At 38.6% G+C, this 19,462-nt stretch overlaps 1 long non-coding RNA gene across 1 annotated transcript; it reads left to right on the top strand.

Moving 5' to 3' along the window:
• Positions 1 to 740: 740 nt before the first annotated feature.
• On the top strand, positions 741 to 12,216 carry LOC306850905. Its single transcript, XR_013782453.1, has 5 exons — positions 741 to 1,401; positions 1,532 to 1,583; positions 2,729 to 2,761; positions 11,632 to 11,687; positions 11,838 to 12,216. It is a non-coding gene; the product is annotated as an uncharacterized lncRNA (long non-coding RNA).
• The last annotated feature ends 7,246 nt before the right edge of the window (positions 12,217 to 19,462 follow it).

Genomic DNA, 19,462 nt, shown 5'->3' with positions numbered 1-19,462 from the left:
TCTACATGTGACACCTAGAGATTAGCCAGAGACTGTGAGATCATGAAGCAAGTGAAGTAAAGAGAGGAAGAGGGCAGTGTGGTGCCGGTTTGCTGCTTCTCCGCTTCCGGTCGCTGATTTGATCCCATGCGCTGTTGTCCGTCGCAAGCCTCCCTGCCTGCCCAGCTTGTCCCTCCCCCATCAGCTCGGGCTGTTCTCCCCCCTCGCTCTGCCCAAGCCTGGGGGAGCCAGTGGAGATTAAATGTAGCCTGTATAAGCCAAGCACATCATGTAGCTGTGTTTCTAGGGCCTCTCTCTCTCTCTGTCTTTCTCCCTCACTTTCATTCTCTTTTGAAAGGATAGTGTTTATGATGCCAGGCATGTGATAGAGAACTTCTAGAATGTCAGTGTCATTGTGAATACCAAAATATTTTACAAGCAATGAAGTATAAAAAGTGACAAAAAAAATTCAAAGAGCGTGAAAGTCTATGCCTTTTTCTACACTATTTCTCCTTCTCCACCAACATCCTACCCCCTATGGGTTGATACTGCGGAGAAGTGGGCCTCTGGCTTTAAATGATCACAGCTGTGCGAGCAAATTAATGGATGATATTTCTCTGTTTCCCCCCTTTCTACAACTTTTTTCAACATGGATTTATAAAGAGGGAAAGAGGGACCAGGGGTGTCACGCTTCTACGTTTTCCCCCTCCTCTTTCCAATTTTGCATGCATCTCAGTCTGCTCAACTCTGAGAGAGAGGAAGAGCGTGTATGTGTGTGTCCTGGGAGAGAGAAAGCGAGCGAGGGCGAGGGATGGAGAAAATGAAATGCAAGACAGATACGGAGAGTGAAAGAGAAGAAGGGGGTGTGGAGAGAGCAAGCTAGCGAGAGTGGAGAGCCAGTAACGCGTGCATTGATGCATTTGCTGCGTCTCAGACGTGTTCTTTCGGCGGGACGTAGCCTGGGGTTTTTGGCAGCGGCAGGCTGCCTGTTTTCCATCAGCCAATCGAGCCAGACCTGCAATAGGGATATACATGCGAACGGAGTTGCCGTGGCTGAGCAGCGCTGGACGAATGAGGTGAAGTGAATGAGTGAGAGTCTCTGTGCTGTGCTGTGTGTGTGTGTGTGTGTGTGTGTGTTCACCCCTCCTCTCCCGAGATCCGGCAGACTGGCATAATTTGCTGGTGGTGTGGCCCTGGCTGCTGCTCGGACTGTCTCTCATCCTCAGTGCCATCACACCACCCTTCGGCTTTTTCTCATCGGCACGCTTTCCACCTCTGCGGCTTTTGTCGGCAAGCTTTAATATGGACGTACGGACCTTTGCTTTGATATTAACATCCATCCATCTTGCCTCTTGTCCACCTCTCCTCTCTTTCATTCTTCCTCTTTCGTTTCACGCGAACAGCCTTCCAGTCAACATGACCGTATGACTCTCCCTTTTTCTAGCCTATCAAATCTGCATGATTTTGTCAGCAGGTCTTGCAACAAAAGTTGAAATCTGAGATTTCTCTCTCTCTTTCTTTCTTTCTCTCACCCACTTTCTTTGTCGAGCAGGCTGCGAGTGAACTGTGATCGGCTTCATACTCATCCTGATCCTCGCACCAGGGTGAGTTTAAAACCAATTTCTGCTTCTCCCCACCCACAGCTGTAGCATCTGTTAGTGTCTTCATTACCTTTGTCTGAAGCTGCTTGTATTGGGCTTGCCAGTTAGCAGTAAGCAAAATTTTCTTGTATAATCTTTTATTAACACTTCATGGTTTAAGTAATGTTACAGTTTAGTGCTTTAACCAGTGATGTATGTCGGGGATGCCAGTAGTAAGTCACAGTGACTAGACTGAGAGCTTTTTATGATTAGTGTTGAATGCTTGTGAGAGCGAGACAAGAGCTGGTGCAGAGTTTACCTGGAGCCATGGGCATTTTTTGCAAAGTGCCCGTATTGTTCGATGTTAGAGACTGAGTTGGGGTATTGGGGAAAGAGAGGGATCGAGCTTGTGGGGGGAGGGAGAGATGGGTCAATGTTGTGTCTAGCTGAAGGTTGCACTTGTTGTGTCACAGACAGACAAACAAGTGTCGCGGCGATTGGGGGATGCACAAAAAGCTATGAGTAGATGGGCCTTTTATAGCTATATATTTTTTCCATTTTTGTTGCTGTGGGACACATCAGTGTGCTCGAATTTTGTTACAGGTTGGCAGTCGGTCTGCAAATGTGCCTCTCACAATCCCTGAGACCCTAACTTGTGACGTTTTCCTGTTATGTGCACGGGTTAGGTTCTTGGGAGCTGAGAGGGGCGCTCTGTCATCAGCCTGCCGGCGTCGGAAACAAAGACATTTTAGTCAACAGTGAAGCGCAACTGTTAGAGGAGAGAGGAAGCAGCTAGCCGTGTGTATAAAGGGACAGTGTGCATGGTGGGGGGTGGGGGGGCATTGAAGAAATGCCGGCATATGGGTCATGTGATGCTCTAGTGGGTAGGATCAGCCGAGGGTTCATTTTTGGAGGGATATGGTTAGAAAGAGGAAATCTGATTCCTTTGCATTTCTTGAGTTTAATTTCAAATGCTGCCAGGCCTTGAATGTATGTTAAAGGGATAAAATGACATCTCTGTCATCCTTTAGTGACCCTTATGTTGTTCTAAGTCTGTGTGATTTTTGTGTGGAACACAAAAGAGGATATTTTGAGAAATGACTCTCCATTCAGTGGAAGTCAATGGTAACCAAGACATTTTTCAAAATATCTTCTTTTGTGTCCCACAGATGAAAGTCATGTAGGTCTGGAACGATTTGAGGGTGAGTAAATGATGACAGAACTTTTGGGTACACTATCCCACCATATCTTACATTTATTCACTTTTAATTTCACATCTCTTAATTTGAGAGCAGCACAAAGTACTATGGAGAGCGTCATGCTAAAGGCTCGGTACACTTGTGTTTGACCTCAGAGAGCCCTCAACTGCTCACTTTGTAGATGTGAACGTCATCTTTTTAATGTGTGCTGAGTCATGTGTGTTTGTGTGTGTAAGTCCCTCATGCTATGTGATGTGGCTTTAGCATGTAGCATGGCTACTGTGGTATGCAAGTGCTGACAGGGCCTTACATTTTTGGTTGCTGCCTAACCTAGATGTATATCCCTTAAGACACTGGACCTTAAAGATGTGCAACTGGAGGACATCACCCCTACAACCAATTAATTAAATTTGGTGAAAAGCATTGTGTTATGAGCGTAAATGTTGAGTGATGGGGTTGTCGAGAGTTCACCCACGTTCCTTCGTGGTTCGTTCCATTTCCATAGTGTAGTGGACCATTTATCCACTATTGTGGCACGCCTGACTGCTGTTTGAAATGGCATTGCGGCAACATTTCAACAAAGGAATGACGCAAAATGAGGCCAGAGAGTATTTATTGCAGTCTCTACACAAACACCTTTACAGTCTAAGACCTTTTTTTGGCATTTAGAGAGACAGTGTGAGAGGCTGCTTAATGAGATAAAGGCTTGCCCACAGTTCATGGATGGTGCATTGCCTCGTTTAAGGCATCGACCGCTGCATCGTACGTATAATGCATGGTGCCATCACGCCCACTTCCCTGTCTGTCTTTCTCTCTCTACCCACCATTACACCCACAGGCTATCTCCCTACCTCTCTCTATCTATCCGTACCCACTGTCGCATTCAAAGAAAACTCTCTTCATCACAAACCCTGTCACTACTGTTCAAGGCATCGAACGCTTTGGGGTTTGAGGTGTGACGGTTTTTGCTAGCCAGCGGCATAGCACTTTGTCTTGGTATATGTCCAGGTAGCCATGCTCTTGCTCTCTAAGAGGATTTGTCTGGTACGCTCTGCTTAGATTGCTTGCTGAATTTCCCATGGAAATCGTCAAGCTCTCGCACACATTTCTGAGGCTTTACAAATGGCAACGAAGGCTTGTAGTAGCCGGTCCCCATAGCATGGCATAATACTGGCTTTACCCCAGTGTCTGCAGTGCTGTGCTCTGGTGTCTAAGCTGCAGATCTATTGTTCACTCTTGTCTCTCTGCGCTCACGTTGCACTCCACTGGCACTGGGACAGCCTCCCCGAGCCTGGCCAACTTTTAAGGTGGACCGGTGAACATGGAGGAAGCCATACAATCGCGTTTAAGGCGGACTGCGACAGGTTTACTGGCTTAGAACAAAGGCTGCCGCAGTGAGGAAGGTTGTGCAGGTGGAGTGTTAGACAGCGCCAGGGTGGGTGACGCCCATGGCTAAGCAGCACCGAGCCGTCTGACACACTTCCAGACAGATCCATCCAGTCGGGTCCATTTGATCTGCTGAGGCTTCATATCCATCGTCCCACCTACCACGGTGAAAGATTGGCCCCAGTCCGCCATAGGAGTGTATGTAAATGTCCTTCTGAAATGCTAAAGTACCTCAAGTCTAAAAGTGCAAAGGCAGGCTGTTTGATGGAAAGAGATTATTACTTAGTATTGAACTACAAAGTTTAAAAGTTGCGTATGTCGGTTAGTATAGTGACTATTCCTTCTAAAACCAGCCAACACCAATCACTCTGATTGGGTTCTCTTAAAAAAAGAGTCCGGCCTCATGATGGTGACCACATGCAAGTGCGATTTGTTTATCAGAGTGTTCATATTTTCCATGCCCACAGGTGGTGTTGCTTAGTATTTGGTTGACATATAAATGGAAGGTGAAATTGATCCAAATTCTATCCTGAGACCTAAAATAATGCTTCTACAGTGCTCATTGCTATTGGCCTATAATGTAAGGAAGGTCGTGGCTGAAAGTCTACCTACTGAGCCGTCACCTGGAGAAGGTATGTGCTTGTCCATGCTCTCCATTGTTCTAATGGACTTTCTGGTGTAAGTGGGCAGACTGAATGCACATGTATAGTCAGAAGTGAAGGATACATTTCAGTGATTCTTATGTGAACACGAAGTAGATGATCATGTGAGTCTGTCATAGCTTCATCCACATGCGACATTCCTGAATACTTTTTCCCTCGGGACAAGGGTAGGCTACACCTAGTGCACTGATTAATGATGCAGAAGAGCACAGCTGTGTGTGTGTAGTCAGAGAGCAATCACAGTAATGATATATCAGACAGTCTGAATAACCGACCGATATTTGACTATTTTGATATTATCGGCATCAGCTGACTGCCCTATGCTTTTTGATGAACAGAAGTGGTGCATTTAAAAGATGATTTTATCCAAAGCAACTTACAAAGGTGTAATATAGGTTCTCTCCTGTGTCAATTCCAAAATCAACCAACAGCCTTGTCAGTAACATTCTGTATTTCAGATATTTTATTGAATATTTGCTAAAGACTTTGTAAAATAACTTGAAATAAAGCTACTTATTGTATGTTTTTATAAACATCAAGTTGTATCAGCATATATCAGCATTATATTGGCATTATATATCTCACTCTAGGTATCAGCACTGGTCCATATCATTTAACCACTATGCCTGTATGATGGAGAATGGATGCATCTACATTGGTCCAAAGTTGCGACGCAGGCTCAGCTGCTTTCTTTCATAATAAGCATCGAGAGAGTTTGCTGTCTGCATAGCCATCTGCGCAGACAGGCAGGCAAGCTGGCTTCTCGGACCTCAGTACAGGTTAGAGCAGCTTAAGGATTACCAGCACAGGCATAGGAAGATTAATCAGCTCAAAGGCCTAACCTAATTAAGCCAGCGGGGAAATGTCACCAGTGTATATCAACAAGCCTTTCTCTTTCACTCGGCCCTGCCCAGTTCTGGAATGCACGGATAGGTCAGCCCTCTCATCCTCTGTCCCGGACTGTCCGTGGAGCTCACCGAGCAGAACAGTATTCCTTTCACTGCACTCAGGTCCGTTGGTTCATATGGAGACAGCCTGGAAATCCCCTTAGTTACTGTAGGAATGTGCTGCTGGGTCGGACCTGTTCTACATCGTCTCACTGGGCCTGACTGAACTCAAATGCTGCGGTGGCTAGCACTGTGAGATTACCGGTTGCATTCATATCCATTAACTTTTAGCTAGTTAGTTGTTTTTTAATAACTTAGTTTAATCACTTATTCAAAAATGTTACTCAAAGGAAAGATCTGAAAAATGAGTGGGACACAATTTACCTGGGTCATAAATATTAATGAGGTGATGTAACACATTCAAGCCATATTAGGATTACTGCTTTCCAGTTGCACTCGCACTCAACTGCCGAGTGTCTTTTTATGTGTGTGGCTACATTTTTTTTCTTTACACTGTGACCAAACAACACAAAATGACAAGCTCTTAAAATTTGATTATTGCTCTAAAAGTGGATGGGGACAAATCTAGAGATTTCTAAAAATGAAAGGACATTAAACTGTAGCAGCTGTACTTAAGGTTGCCAAAATGATGCAGTTGATTTGTTGATCTGAACTGAACTTTCTGAGTAATGTTATTAGTGAAATGCCCTATTGTAACTGATATAATCAATAAAACACTACCATTCAAAGATCTGGGTTTGGTAAGATTTTTAAATGACATTTCTTTAATTAAATGAAAGAGGTTTCTTACTGCTCACCAAGGCTGCATTTATTTGAATACAAATACAGTAGAACAGTAATATTGTGACTTTTAAAATAACAGTTTTCTATTTGAATGTTTTAAAATGTCATTTATTCCTGTGATGGTAAAACAAAATTTTCAGCATCATTACTCCAGTCTTTAGTGTCACATGATCCTTAAGAAATCATTTTGATATGCTGATTTGCGGCTCAAGAAACATTTCTTATTATCAGTGTAGAAAACAGTTGTGCTGCTTATGATATTTTTGTGTGGAAAGTTCAAGAGCACAACTTTTATTTGATTTAGAAATAACTTGTGATCAATTAAATGCATCCTTGCTGAATGAAAGTATTAATTTCTTGCAAAAAAAAATAAAAATCTTACCAACCCCAGAATTTTTAATGATGGCATACATTTAGCACCAGTGTGTTGATGAATTGGGGTGAAATAAACAAACTGTCATTTATTACCCTCATTGGTTCTTTTAATTTTGCACTCAATCAGAATTTCTAAGCGTGATAATCAATCTTCGCCTCTATGTACGTAATTCACTCCGTAATCACACTCGGTGACTGATTAATTTGTCATTAATAAACATTGTCTCTTTTGGCTGTGGCCTTGTTCCCTCGGGAGCCAGGAATTGTGTCGCTGTGGTGACTGTTGTCAGTGCGATTTGCATGACAGTGGTTGACGTTTGTTTCTCAGCGATTTGCCAGGGGCAGCTAGTGGCCAGGTCTCCGAGTGCCGAGAAAAGCATGGTGGCAGCTCTGTCTCTCACTCTGTCATCATCAGCGCTGCATGCGTGTGTGTGTGCTGCCATCAAATGAGGCACAAAGGAACATTCAAATCATGTTTCTCACACTTCCACAAGCACCTTGAGGAAATAATGGCCCCAGTGCTGTAAAGGGCAATGCTCATTGTAACGGGTATTACAGATTGCCAGAGCTGTATCCTAAAGCCTCCCCAATTATATGGCACATGTCACACAAAGCTTTCATTCACACTGGAAGTCTATGCATATTATAAACGTGTTCAACTGTCAAACGTTTTAATTCTTTGCTGCGGTGCGATCATGCCCACCTATTATGGTGTTTGGCAGAGCATGAGACGCTTTTTGTTATTTTGTTGTTTCAGGACGCAGTTCAGCTTCTCGTATCTCAATCTCATTTGATGTTAAATTAGTTTGGCATCAGCTTCACATAACCTTATAGGATTGGAGCTGCTGTGCTGCTATGGCCAGAATATTGATAACAGATGTTCAAATGGCTTATCAGATCATTGTTCGCACGCCAAAGTAATCTCTCATTATTATTTGAGTTATTGTTATTATAAGCTGTTGTTTTTGTTTGTCTACTTGCATTTTTTATTTTAGAGTTTATTAAAGATTAACAAGGGAGATCTTTAGATTTTTTGATGCTATATTTAAGCCGTATTGTTTAATAAATGGATGTTTTAGATATTTTTAAAATGCATTTTATCAAAAATGTATGAAGGATATTATATTATATTAAATGTGGTTTCAGATTCCTGCCAAAATTTGAAAATTACTTCCGTCATATAGGAACTTTTTTGACTCGACTTTATTTATTGTCAAGAGGCTGTTTGTAAAATTTCTTTAATTAAAAACAAAAATGACGTGCATATTTTCTTTAGACAGCTGCAGGATTGAGACGGTGGCGTTGTTGAAATGGAGAGCGGAACAGAGAGAGATGTGGAGGCAGACTGTCACTGTCTGTGTTTGTGACTATTGACTAACCTGAACAGAGAGCCATCGGCCTCAGACTGTCCTTCCTGTCCTCTGCTTAGAAAACATGTCAGACGTGCGCCCAGAGATGCCTGCTTTGGATGGACACCACGTCTTCTCCTTTTTCAACCTCCAGGATAACATAATACACAGTGCTGGCTTGTCCTGATGTTAAGAAAACCAATGCAACCCAAAAATATAGATATATAAAATAAAGCTTTTTAGTGAATAATCTCTAGAGGTTTGAAATTTCTAGACTTTACATAGACTGCCTTTTCAAACATTGCCCCAATGATGAGTTTAACGTTTTAAATAAGCTTTAAAGACGAGGGGTTAGTTGTCATGCTTTTCACTTCAGTGAAAATTTATCAGATTGGGTTATTTTTGAAAATCAGCTCTCTCTCTCTCTCTCTCTCTCTCTCTCTCTCTCTCTCTCTCTCTCTCTCTCTCTCTCTCTCTCTCGCTCTCTCGCTCTCTCGCTCTCTCGCTCTCTCTCTCTCTCTCTCTCTATATATATATATATATATATATATATATATATATATATATATATATATATATATTAGTGCTGTCAAATGATTAATCACATCCAAAATAAAGGTTTTTGTTTACATAATATATGTATGTGTGCTGTGTATATTTCTTATGTATATATAAATACACACACATGCATGCATATATTTCAGAAGAATGTTATGTTTATATATTAAACATTTATTTATAATATAAAATTATATTCGTTTTTTTCAACTGCTTACAAACATTTTCTAAACTCAACCTCTTTTTTTCAAAACTTAACACACAAATTCAAGAATTGCGCACACAAAATGCAAAATGCCTCACATCTCTTGCAAAATGACACTGCATTCAAAAGATCACAAACACATCTCAAAAGCAAACATCTGTCTTACGTTGCAAACACTTTTGCCATAATAATATATTTTTGGATATGTCATATACACACCTAAAGCTCTTCTTTCATGAGCTCCTATGTACATTTCTGTACAATATTGAAAGTAATTGGCAGAGAGATGTTGCAAAGTTCACGGTAAACACAAAAGCAAGATTGAAACCAAACTATTTTTTTTTTTTTTTTACTGTAAACATTTGTGGTTGTGAATACAGTATTACACACAGTGCGAAAGAAAAGAAATACATCAACCATCTGTAGATGGACAGAAACCAAACATAATTTTGAATAAGGTGAAACTGTAACAAATTGCAGTATAATATACTGTTTTATACAATATAGTCAGAATGTCTTCTTACAGTCAGCTGTACTGTTGTGCAGTATGATAACCCACCAGACTGTGACCAATTATGCAATGCACTGCAGTAAATAAATGCTAAAATATGTTTTATAGTATACCTTGTTATGCTGAAATAGCTATTATAGGTACATTAGAACATGTCTACATTATAGTAGATTGTACATACCTGTTCTCATTTCTAAAGGTTTGAATTATACCCGCCACTGTAAATCGACTCTAATTAGGCTGGACTCTCATCATTAAACCGTGGTTGATCACATGATCAATGACAGTAGCCCTAATCTCATCAGAGACCACTCTTCTTGTTCCTGTTCTTCATCACCTTCCCCATCCGACTCATCCTCTTCCTCCCCTTGCTCCGCTTTGAACTCCTCCTCTTCGAACTCAGCTTCGTCCTCTGGCTCTCCCTCTAACTCCCCTTACTCTGTTAGCATAGTTTGCAGCCATTGTTCAAAACCTATCAATTGACCTTTGGCCAATTTATATGCCTATTCTAAAGCCATGATTGGTTGGTGCTAAGTAAAGAATGTGTTTGCACATGTGAGGAGTTAGTGTGAAGCACTGATGAATTAGTGTGGCATTTTAATTGGTTGTGTTTTAAAAAAGAAAATCAAGATACTTCTTGTTAGAATTTTGTGTTACATAGAAAATTGTGTTGTGTTTTGCAAAAAGTGTTTTATGAAATTGAAAACTGAGTCAAAGGCCAAAAATGAGCATATGGTTTTGCAGATTTGGTGTGTGGTTCTGGTGTTTGAGTGTCAGCTTTCAGAAATTGTGTGACAAGTAAAGATTTTGTGTGTAAGCAGTCGGAAAAAAATGTAATATAAATATAAACATGTAAATATTTTCAAAATATATACTGTGTGTGCATGTATTACATAATAAATATACACAGAACACACATATATATTATGCAAACAAAAACTTACTTTGTATATATATATATATATATATATATATATATATATATATATATATATATATATATATATCGGTGAGTTGCCTTTAAACATTTTATTATTAGCTTTTCAGCAAAATGTAATCACTAAAATGATTATGAAACATAAAAGTCATTAAACAAATATGTGAAGGCTAAAATATAAAAATATCACTACATTTTTATGGCAAAGAATGTTGAAATTAATAAATTGTGTAAGTGTATAACATTTTTTTTAAATGGTTTTAAAAACAGTTTAACCTTTCAGTTTAAATGTGAAGGCCATTATATAGCTAACACTTGGTATTCACTTGATCCAACAATATTACAATATGGTTATTGTCTGAATAAAAATGTCATTTAATTAGTATGGCAGAAATGAAGAGGGTTTTAAAAAAATGTGTTGGAAACCAACATAATAATTAATTGTAATTTGAATTGTACGTTTAATGCCAAATCTCATTGTTACTGTTTGCTTGTACAACTTCTCCATGAGACAGTATCCCCTTTTTGAATTTTCATTTCAGCATTTATACATTTTTAAAGACACAAATCTCAGGTTTGTCGTCATCGGCGGAGATGTGTGTGCGTGTTTGAGGTTTAAAGTGCAGTTGCAGGTCGCGGTGAAGATGTGTGTGAGGGGAATGGTGAGATGGCTCAGGGACTAAGCCTGCTCTTAGTCTGCCATCTCAGTCAGGAAAGCCTCAGCAGATTATCCTCGAGCTGACAGCAACCAAAATAGAATGAGCCTGATTCCCTCTTTTTTGTGTATGTGTGCACTCACTGCCCATTTCTTAGTTTCTGTCTGTCTCTTTCTCTCCCACTCAGTTTCCCTCCTGCTGTCATTTTTGTTTTATTCGCACACTCTCCGAATCCTATCCTCGCATGGCTTTTGGCCTACTTATTGTATTAGGACGCGTCAGTGTTTCTGGGTAAGCGAATGTGTGAATGTCGTTGTGTACGCAAGTGTGTTCGTGTGTGAATGTTTTCATGTGAGCGAGTGACCGCACCCCATTGATTTGTGAAGAAATCAGCTCCAAACTAAATCCACGATTGGCGCAGCTTTCCTTCCAGGGCTCAGCACAAAGTTTTGTCTGCCTAATGTTTTTAGGAGCATCCAGTAAATGTAACTGCCTTTATATTGGTGCCTCACTGATGTTCCTTATTTATAACTTTATTGACAGGCTCAAGAAATCCCAAGGCTACGTATGTTGGAAAGCTGTTGCTTTTTCAGACCACCGTGAGTGATAGCTCCCTGTGTTTGTCAGTTTAAGACCTGGAGTGATAATAAGCCCTTTGTCTGTTTGTGTCTGTAATTTACGGTCCTTTTGTTTTGAATATAACATGCTTTTGTTTAATCGTTATGCATTGAAACCTTGTATGTTTTCAGATGATATGTAAATCTAACAGCCTCCATGTCAGACACAGACTTCGGGTCACTGAGTTTAGGCTCTGCGAGTTCAAGAAAACACTTCGACAATGGCGTAGCAAATGGCTGTTACATTATCAGACCCCAATGAAGCTTTTCTGCAGAAACCTGCTGACCCTGCGCAGGCACGACATGCCCGTCTGACTGTAATAAACCCCCTGTAGGGGCTGGATGTGGGGGCCCGAGTCTCCCTCTCTCACCTTCCTAAAACACTTCCAGTTGCTGGCTCCCCGCTCTCTGACGTCGGTGTTGAATCTCCTGACTTTGTCTTGTTTGTATTAAATCTGCAAAACACAAATTAAAATGAATGTAAAAGAAATAAACAATGAAATGCTTCGGCTTTCTGCGGCTTCTTTGTTTTCTCGGCTCTCAAGGATGAGGGAAGGCAGGTTAACGGGGACAGTGGGCCAAAAGCCATGGGGGAAGCAATACTTTAGCAATACTATCTATTTCAAATTTAAATGGAGCTTCCTGCTTCAAAATCATCATTTCCTTTGAGGGTATTTAAAGAAGCTTTAAAATATAAAACATGTTTGGACATATATCAAGACATATTTTAGATAGTTAGAAGCCAAAAAGTTGTATCAGTTGTATCAGAAAATTGCCAGTTTACAATTATGAGACAATCGGAATAAATCAATAGCTTGTTTTCTAAATGTAATTATGCTGATGGACCACATACACAGAGGCTCTAAAATGCATTCAGACATTTAAAAACTGATGAATGTGTTTCACAAAACTTTTCACAAAAAGTTTGTTAGGTTGCTTGGACACCTTCATCCCTCAACGTTCAGCAATTATGATTTTTTTTAAACAGCATATTTATTTAAGGATAATGGGCTGTTTTGCGTTTTTGCTGACTGGAGTGTTCAATCTTTGTTTTAGTTTAATGCGTTCTGTTTGTTTGTGGTCAATTCCAGGGCACTTTTGTTTTCTTTCAGCAGGGGTAATAAACCCATAACGCTGTCGGCCACATTCATTTAGTTTTAATATCCTCCGCTTCTCATTTTTTCTTGCTAATCATTATTGATGTTGCTTTGATCCTCAGCAACTGGTTTGTTATGTGAATGTGTTAGCAGGAATCCACAGCACTCTGTATCTATTTCTAATTATTTATTAGCCACTTTAATAGCAAGGATATTTTCAGTGTGCTGCTATAGAAACTATAACAGTTTGCTATGTTATTTTTCAGGTGGGGTTTTTAAGCATATTTGTGAGTGTCAGGCTTGAGGAAAATGGTGGTCAGCTAGTCTAGTCTCTGGTCTCTAGATACAAAGCTTGTCTGTGTGTAAAAGTTTCAGTACAACTTTAACTGTTATTTTTTTTCTCCTTTTCTCTCCTGCAGTACATAACAAATCATCAAAGCCGGGATTAAAATTTCGTGAAGGAGCAGCTTTGACTGCTGGAAGACTTAAGCGTATTAGCTTTAAAACCAAGATGGGAGTTTCAAGTGATGTATGGCAGACTTCAAAGATGTTTTAATCTGTCAGTAGGCATGCTCTTGCACAGGCTATTTATATAAGAAAACAGTGTTTCTTCTGCCTGCATGTCCTAATCAATGGCTTCTCCGGCTAGACCCAGCCTGTTGTTGGTGTTAACCGGTTATTAAAATAGCTGCACTTCCTCTAGATTGTTTCCTCTGCTTTTCTTAAGAGCGGTCTTGTAGAGACACGACATGTACTTATTATGAATACCGATTTGTCATGTCAGTTATCAAGATTTTATGATTTAATGGTCACACTGCACTTCTATTCATGCTACCGAAATGTATTTGGACACTTATAGGTCACATTTAAAAATGTCAATTTCTCTGCATGATATCAGTATATCAAACCGAGTGTCATTTATTTTTTGGCAAAAATAGTTTTGTTTAGTTGTTTGGACTCTTTAGTGTAACATTCATTGTTAATGGGATGAATTACAGCTGTGTTTACTGTGATTGAACACATGTAGTTGACATTATATCTAAGAGGATCGGCAGTATCTTGTGGTGTGACATGCTACATGTTTTTTGTATAACCTTATTAATTGGGACACAAACACACTATAAACAAATGATATGATTTGTAAGTCAAGGCAACTTATTTTTTCAACTTTTTATAAGTTATATGAAGTTCAACTTTTTAAGTCGATATAATGTTATTTAAGTTGAAATGACTTTTACAACCAAGTTGATTATACTTAAAATTAAGGCAGCAACTAAAGTTTTTAGGTGGGATTTTTTTACAGGGAATATGGCTACGGGTCAAATTAATTTGTTGCACTGCAGAAGAATTTTAAATAATTAACTATAAAAGGAAAATGGTGTACTATAAAATAAATGGTGACTACAAGACTTGAAACACATTTTCTATAATACATATAAGATTTAACATATTGAAGAAAATAAATGAATACATGCATACCTATGGGTGTGTAGATATCCATATCTGTGAAATCTTGATGGAAACTGTCTTCATACATCCACTAAAATGAGTTGGTAATAACTGAAATAATATGCTATAACTAAAATAGCACAAGCTATTTCTGGAACCCCAGCATCGTTTGTTTACTTAACTGATTTGATTTATTTATTTTTAATTTTATGTAGTGCATAAAATTATAATGTCTCACTTAAGTATCCAAGTAATATCTCAGGACATTTTGTAAGGTTTATTTCCTGCAGCAAATTTGAACATTCCTGCAAATACACAATCTGTCTGCTACATGTGAATGTTTGTTAAATTAACAAGAAAGTGATCATTTCAGGTTTTGCTCATCCAGCTTCAACAGCGTCCAGAAAAGAGTAATATTACCTGAATGCAAGCACTATATCATGATGACGTGGAAGATATTGTCAATCTGTACAAATTGTGAAGTACCACTGCTTTCTTTATGACTACAAAATGGGCTGTTTATTGATTTATCCCAAAATAACCTGGATAAAAAGAGTATAAATCCCAAACCTTTTTAATTTAGGTGTGTTAATTGTAGTTCTTGTTGTTACTTAAAACATTTGTTCACTAGTGACTAAACTTTTATTTTTTTCACTTAAAAACTGTTTTTATTATTATTATTGAAAATTTTTGAACATTAAAGACTTCATAATTTAGAGTCACATCATTTTGTTTTACTTTTTACAATCCCATAATACTTTTTTGCAATTATAAATTCCAGTATAAAGTTTTATACCCCACTGTATGATAAAAATTAAGAATGTATGTCTTGATTTGATCCTGTGCTTTTTTTTTCTTTTGTTTTGTTTTCTTCATCACTTTGTCAACTGTGTCTTTTTATGAAATTGCACTGTTCATACAAAGGATTAGGAACTATTTCTAGATGTGCACACAAACATTTAAAATTGAATTTACTCTTTTCCAGACACGTTTCTGTTGGGAATTTGAAAATATTGCCATGTGTAAACCCTACAGGTACTTTGAATGAAGAGCAGTGTTCTGTGTGAACATGGCCATGTCTGAGGTGAGGGTTTTGTTTTTTTCCACTCTGAGATTATTCATCTGTTTGTTTTGAGCTGTTCATTTGTCATCAATGGCTTTCTTAGTGTTATGGAGGTTTGTACTCAGAAAATGGAGAGAAAACAAAGACAAAACATTTCTTTTTTAAGCACTATAGTAATATACTGATAAATCACTGTGAAAAGCACACCGTGATTTTGCTGCTCTGTTTTACCTGAAAGTGTTACAAACTGTTGGAAGTCACGTCTGTGTGATTTTTGGAGCTGAATGTTCGCTGTGTGTTTGTTCGAGACTCTCAAGTGAAATGTTGCAGTGTGATTTCATGCATCAAGGAGGATTCTGAATGTGTTTTCTGTGCTTGGCTATAAATAGCAGAGACGGCTCTTTCCAGTTTCAGAAATAGGTTCTGTGGAATTGGATTCCAAGCCGAGCAACACTTTCCTTTTAAACAAGCAAATATGCAGGACATGCATTACCATGTTGAATTAAGAGTGCCACTTTTGAACAGACTTGGAGCCCTGCCACGTCTACAAGATGAATTTATCACTTCAAAGTACAACACGAGGCTCTGGATCAGACATTTGATGCAACACAGCTTTTTCTAAATAACAGAAATGACCAATTTAATTGAGTTAAATTTTCAGGACTGAATTTAGTTTAAATAATAATTCTAATCATTATATTATAATTATTATCAGTTTCATTTGAGAACGGCAAAGCAAATAGTATTTGTCTTAGTTCTGTCAAGAAAGTTCATATGGTTTCAATGACAATTCATTTCCAGCACACAAAGAGACTGCATGGTTTCATTTTCAGTCATTTATAGATACTTTATTTATTTTATTATAAACTTTATTATAGATAAAAAAAAAACTGTCTGATTTCCCAGATTAGTCAAAACTAACAGATCCAAAAAAAATTGTTAAAGGGAAAAGCTTGAGCTTTTTGTACCTTATTTTGCACAAACTATATTTCTGTGCAAATGTTTTACTCAGATTTACTTTTAAAAATGTGCTTGGGTGAAATGTAAGAATTCAATTCAGCATGCATGATATTATCTAATATTCCTGGACCTGTTTATTTGTAAAACTGCAAAGATTGATTTATTAACAGATTTTCAAAGAAAAACCCCTAATCTTTAAAACGAAAAATTACAGTTCTTGATTGGAATTTTCTGCCTCGTAAAACCATTTTCCTGCTGTTTGTTTCTTTTTAATCAGATCATATGATGCACAAGGACAAACAAACGATTTGTTTGGTTTAATTAGTCTGAAAGCTTTTTTTATTTGATTTTTTTGGGGTTTTCAAGTGCTGGCTAATTTTTGTGTGCTGGTTTATTTCAATTTAATTTACTTCAAATTCTTTTGGAAACGGCTTAATTTATCGCACGTCATATGCAAACTAAGTATTTTACAGCTGTGTCAATAGATGCTGTCCTCACCTGGGACTGTTCAAGGGCATTAGAGATCTGCTTGAGCTTACTGTATATTCATCCGCGCGCGCGCACACACACACACACACACACACGGGCGATATAGCTGAGCTGTGTGTGGTAGCGGCTATGCGGCTTTGATCTGTGCATTTCCCTTGTCCTTTGTCAAAAGCAGCCTGAGAGGCAGATGTGTGTGTGCTGAAGTACGAGGCTCCATTGAAGTGTTAAGAGTGCGCAACTTTCTTCCTCTTTTCTTCCTTCCCTACCGTCCTTTCTCGTATTATAAGAGTTTTTTATTATGTGGGCAGAAAGTGAGGGAAAAAACGGGAGGGTGCGTGAAGGGGGCTCTCCTGTTTATTAATATAGGAGGCAGGTTCCCACACACGGAACAATGCGTTAGCCAAGCGAGGCGGCATTGTCGGAGCGGCAGAAACTACACCGTGCTGGAAGTCAACCGAAAACATGCACGACATGTGAGCGGCTCATGTGTTTTACAAAACGCGGTGCGCGGAGCATGTGTGCTTCTCGCTGAAAAGCACACCCTCTACAATTAATCCATGTTATTCGTGAATGCGGCAGACATGCTGATGGAAAGAATAACGCAGAGTCAGAGGAAATTGCAGATGGTATCGGCCAAGTTCAAATGCACTTTCACCCCCCGTCCCTCCTCTTCCCTTCCTGCCATTCTTCTCGCGGCACAAACGGCCCTCAGCTAGGTATGCGTTCATTCATTGTGTGCGGCAGGGGGTCCCTCACTTCAAACCGGCCCGTTTAAAAGAGGGCTGCAAAGTCCCACGGAGTCTCCTGAGCGGAGCAGACAGGCGTGACTGGACCGGCAGACATCAAAGTGGCTGGAGCCCTGCCCCTCCATCCTGCCCACACCGTACCCCTGCCGCGCCCGCCCGGAACAGCCTTCATTCGGACACCGTTACATGGGTCACTGACATACATAGAAGGGTGCCCGTGATAGCATTTGTGTTCATGCTAGTTTAATATGATTTTTGTACGTTTTTACATCATTTGTAAGACAAGTTTCAATTGAATGACTCCAAAATTGTGGTAAGCTTTAATCATCAAGTAGCCTAGACGTAATTGATAATTGATTAGAAAAGTTTTTAAATATGCTTTAATAATAATAATAGTTCATAAGTTTTAACTTTCACTAAACGTGCCTTGTCATAAAAGGGTCAAATTAACTTGACTCTAAAAAAAATCACTATTATTATTATTATTAAATAGTAAAAGTATATTATATTGAACAGGTTATAAACGTTTTTATTCAACTTTTTTTTTCCCATAAATGGAATGGTTAAAGTTGGGCTACTTTTATCATTTACCTCATGGCTTTTGTGTATTGACATTAGCATCTGTTTCAAACAATAAAGGAAAGACAGTACAAGTAAAAAAGTAATTAAAATATAAGACGCAATTATTCAAGGAATTCATTATTGTTTCCTTATCTGCATGATTCATACAGCAAAGTTATTTTCTGTAAAGTTAATTTTCTTTTAATAGATTGTACTATATCATTGACACCGCTACAACAGGCTACATTGCCTATTGTGTAGGTTTTACTTTGAAACAATTTTCACTCAGAAATATAATGAATTAAATCAGAATACATTATATTCTTTTATATTATCTACATAATTCATACTTTTAATTTTAATAATGTATTAGTAAATTTAAAATATTTATACTATAAATATATCATATAATTATACATATATTATTCATTGTCACTGATTACTGTGAACTGGATGAAATTGCACAAATCTAAGACTGTTTTGAGATTTGAGAATTTCAGCTTACTTTGAACATTTAATTACAAGAAAATAACGATAGCGCTTTACAATAATAACAATAGTTAACATGAACTAACACTGAAAAAGACCTGTAAAGCATTTATTAATGTTATATTCATTTCAGCATTATTAACCGATAAATATCATAAATTTTGGGGAAAGTTGGATTTTTTTTTTACTTGCTGACCTTGACATACAGTCATGAGGGTCTGCAGGGGTCCTCTCTATGATATAATTTCCTGTTTTTTTATGTTGGTCACACTACATTATAATAAGTGTTCTTTGATAAATTGCATTTGTATTGTATTTTTTTAATAGACTGTCAATTCATTGACACAAACATTATTTGCTTGTAAATTTCACATATAATTACAAAGCAAGGGCAAGTAACACACTGCATTAACATCAATTAACATTCTGAAGAAGAAAGACTGAAACAGTATTTTCTTGTAAAAACATACTCCAATAATCTTCATTTACATATTTAAAAAAACAAAAACAAAAAACATATTTTGCAGTGAATCTGTAGCTAAACGTTCACTACAAAAAAAAAGACATGAAAATGCATGGGTAATGGAAATGTAAAACTTAATTCCATGGAGCTTCTAACAACTTTCAGATGTCAAATATCAATGTTTCAACAGGTCCTTGTCTGCTATAAGGCCTCTTTGGACTAGTCAAGAGAGACGTGGAAAGTCCCAGGGTTCACCGGGGGATGCCATCAGGTGAATGGGCTTTGAAACATCCCCGACCGTGGTTGAGAGCATAGTGGGTGGTGCTCCCCTGAGACAGACGGGAGCAGAGAGCCCCTGCTCTCATTCAGTCCTCTCTGGGTTTGCACACTGCTTCTCAAGTGGCCCATGAAAGCCCATTACCTCCTTGTGGGAGGGCTTA

This window comes from Barbus barbus (genome assembly GCF_936440315.1).
Source record: "Barbus barbus genome assembly, chromosome: 31".
NCBI lineage: Eukaryota > Metazoa > Chordata > Actinopteri > Cypriniformes > Cyprinidae > Barbus > Barbus barbus.
Note: the sequence above shows the minus strand (reverse complement) of the source record. Positions and strands in the feature narration are given on the sequence as shown.